The sequence below is a fragment of the Physeter macrocephalus genome, chromosome 16 (assembly GCF_002837175.3).
Source record: "Physeter macrocephalus isolate SW-GA chromosome 16, ASM283717v5, whole genome shotgun sequence".
NCBI classification, from domain to species: domain Eukaryota; kingdom Metazoa; phylum Chordata; class Mammalia; order Artiodactyla; family Physeteridae; genus Physeter; species Physeter macrocephalus.
The window spans coordinates 66176960-66180837 of NC_041229.1; the positions used below are offsets into that span (position 1 = coordinate 66176960).

Consider the following 3878-nt stretch of genomic DNA (forward strand, 5'->3'; position numbering starts at 1 on the left):
AAGAATGAGAGACAAATAATCCTATAGAGAAAAAATAAGACTGGAGATATGCACAGACAAACCACAGAAAAACTAAATACAAATGCCTCCTATTTATATGAAAAGATCTTGATTGTGCACATAATAAAAGGCAAGCCTAGGGCTTCCCTGGTGGCGCAGTGGTTGAGAATCCGCCTGCCGATGCAGGGAACACGGGTTCATGCCCCGGTCCGGGAAGATCCCACATGCCGCGGAGCGGCTGGGCCTGTGAGCCATGGCCGCTGAGCCTGCGCGTCTGGAGCCTGTGCTCCGCAACGGGAGAGACCACGGCAGTGAGAGGCCCGCGTACCACAAAAAAAAAAAAAAAAAAAAAAAAAAAAAAAAAAAAGGCAAGCCTAAAGTATACTAATATACCATTTTTCATCTATCAGAGTGGCAAAAATCAAAAAGATTGATAAATTCTCTTTTGTTCCAGCTTTGAGAAAATAGGCACTCCCATCATTGCTGAAAGAAATGCAAAAAGGTACAAACACTATGAAGGGGAATTAGCAATATCTAGCAAAATAACACAGGCACTCTGACCCAGGAAGCCTATTTGTAGGAATCTCTCCTAAAGAAACACTGACAGAAACACAAAAACATGACCACATTTTTTTTGTAAGAGCAAAAACCCAAATGTCCATCAATACGGGCCTAGTTGAATAAACTATAACACATTCAGATAGTGAAGTACCATGCAACTATAGGAAGGAATGTGGAATATCTATACGTTGTTATGCCATGATCTCCAGAATGTAATGCTAAGTGGGGAAAAAAAAAAAGGTGGACTAAAGTGTATATAATAAGCTACCATCTATCTAAGAGAGTATATATGTATTCATGTGTGGTTTTGCTTATGTAAAAAATTATGGAAGGATAAACCATAAAGTAAATAAAATTGTTGTCTAAAGGGAAAGGAGAAAAAAGAGAGGTGAGTTTGGGATAGAAGGTGGACTTCTCTGAATAATACCTTGTTTTTTAGATTCAACTTTAGAACCATGAAAATGTTAAATCAGAATGAAAAAGGCAATTCCTAAAATCAAGGGCAAAATAAAATAAAGGACCCTAATTGCACATTGAGTTGATAGCTTAATTATGCAGAGGTGTGTTATTTTAAATGGTTTGAAAATACAGTAATTCAACTATATGTCTCTAGTAGGATATACCTAAGAACTGCAATAATAATAATATTTTCTCTAACCATATATTTGATATTGTTTGATATAATAATATTTTCACTAATCATATATTTGATATTGATTTTATATGAATATATGTGTGTGTTAAAAATGGGGTAAAGCAAATAAGCAATAATGCTATTGTCATTAAGAACCAAGATTCTTAGCATAAAAGGAAAAGATTCAAAATAAAATCACAGAAGTTAAGCAAAGCCCTGTAATCCTAAAGTTTAATTGAAAATATCAGTATAAACTTACAGCATATTTTCTCTTTAAGAAATATTTTCATTTCCAAGGTTGGACACCTTTTGTTTCCAAAAAGCAAGGAATCTGTCAATGACAACTGAAGTCATGGTTGTGTCAGAACTTAGGAAGCAACTCAGGAAAGAAGATCCTACTCACTGACCAGAAACAGCAAAACCTTAGCATCCAAGAAAACAATAACTGCAATGGTTGAAACACATGGAGTATGTTTAAATTCATGAGCCCCTATAAAACAAAAAGCCTCATTGGTCACCACTGGAGGATATAAGGAAACCAACCCACTAATTCTGAACACTGGTAAGTGTAGGGGAAGAATCAATCATTTAACCTGTTTTTTTCCTGATTAAACTATATCATAAGTTAACCATATAGTTGATAAGGAAACAGTTCTTTATAGAAATAGCTCATGTAATAAATGAGGAAAAATGACAGAGTTAGAATGCCACCGTTTCGCAAACCCCCAAATGAAATCATGGTTCTGGGTAATGATTATCAATGGCTGTTATATCACAAAGGAGACAACCGGTCATTAAGTGCTGGCTGGTGGAAGCACACAACAATGTAGCCTTGAAAATAAACAAATAAATCTGAATCAGACCAAGTCAGTAGATCTAGCTGCCATTTTATAGGAAATATAAGGGACACAGGAGCAAGGTAGGTGACACCACAGTGGTGCAGTCCTGTCTGGAAAGTAGAAAACGACCTAGTCTCTTCAATAAACTAATTACAAGGGAATGAAAAGAGGGCAGGGAAATCTATAAATCGAAGAGACCAAAAGAAATATCAACCACTTGCAATGTGTGAATCTTATTTAGATCCTAATTCAACTGGAAGAAAAATAGGAGACAATTGTGGAAATTTGAACACTAACTAGATATTTGATGATGCTAAGAATTTTCTAATTTTTTCCTTGTAATAATGATATTAAGATTGTTCTTTTTAAAACTTCTTATCTTTTAGAAAGACATACATAAATATTTACAGGTGAAATGAAATGATTTGGGGGATGTGTTTTAAGTACTCTGGCAGAGAGAGTATAAATGAAACTAAAGCAGCCATGAGTTTACTTTGTGGCTGGGTGATAGATACCCAAAGGTTCCTTGTAGCATTATGTCCAATTTTGTAAATTTTTGAATTTGTAATAAAGACTTTTTAATGCAAGAAGTTCATAGAGTGGGTAGTCATTATATCTCAGCGAAGGTAGGTCATTTGAAAGGAGAGAACAGAGCAGGAAAATCCATTAACTGCATGTAACTCATCCAAAATGTATCTCTTTTTCTTTCTTTTTTTTTTTTCTGTCATTTTAGGCAGCCTCACTTTTGCTGGGACTGGATTACCTGTGAAACAAATGCTCCACTCAAAGTGTGGCATGCCAACAAAACTCTCCATCTGGAGAGGCTGCCAAGCCTTAACACAGGACGCTGGCAGCCCAGGCCTCCTTCCCAGGCTAAAACAGCCTTTCTTAAAAGCTGGTCTAAGGCATTCTGCCAACCCACAATCAGGTGGTGGGTACCCTGCTGGCATGTCCAATAACATACCTCAGATACTCAGGTAGCTCAGTCATCTCTTCTGCAAAGAATTCCCCTCTGACCTGCCTTGTCTGTGGCGATCTCTCCTTCTCTAGGTTTTAATAGTTACTTTTTCACCAGAAGTTCCCTGCCTGTACTGTCTACACTGCCTCTGTTTCTTCAGGCTTGTTTCTTTCAAATCACACACACACAAACACACACACACACACACACACACACACACACACACACGGTAGTGTCTTATAAGAATAGGCACCAGTGCTCACTTAGCAGCACATAGACTAAAATTGGAACAATACAGACAGGATTAGCATGACCCCTGGGCAAAGATGACATGCAAATTCGTGAAGCATTCCATATTTTTAAATGTTTTAAAAGAACAGGCACCACATACATATCACCTGCTGTGTCAGGCACTGCTCAGCCCTTTGCACTCAAACCTCACAATGACCCTGAGTGGAGATGTTATTATCCCATTTTATAGATGAGGAAATGGAGACAGAAACTGTAAGTAACTTAACCAAAGCCACACAGTTTGTAAAGGGCAGAGCTGGGACTTAAATCCAGGTCTATCTGCTTGCAAATCATGTTTATTTAACCACTGTGTTGAATTGCCTTCTTTAGCAGCAAAGTGGCTACTCAATCAGTGATCGCCGGGAGATACATGAATCTAGCTGAGGAATTCAGGCATGCTGCCCCTTGTCTCTCCTTCCACATCTGCATTAAGTCCCAATGCCAGACACCCTCTCTGCTCCGTGTTATGGAGGCCAGAAGGATGCATTCCCCTGGGCCTGGAGGAACTATAAACACATCTGGAAGGAGGCCACTGCTGAGCAAACCAAACTCCCCTCAGAGTGTGGACAGGAGGGGGTGTCTATAAATAATCCTA

The 3878-nt window shown here is 38.3% G+C and overlaps 1 non-coding gene across 1 annotated transcript; it reads left to right on the forward strand.

Annotated features, from left to right (window-relative positions):
- Positions 1-3247: 3247 nt before the first annotated feature.
- On the forward strand, positions 3248-3353 carry LOC112063673 (U6 spliceosomal RNA). The gene has a single exon (XR_002891114.1). It is a non-coding gene; the product is annotated as a U6 spliceosomal RNA (small nuclear RNA).
- The last annotated feature ends 525 nt before the right edge of the window (positions 3354-3878 follow it).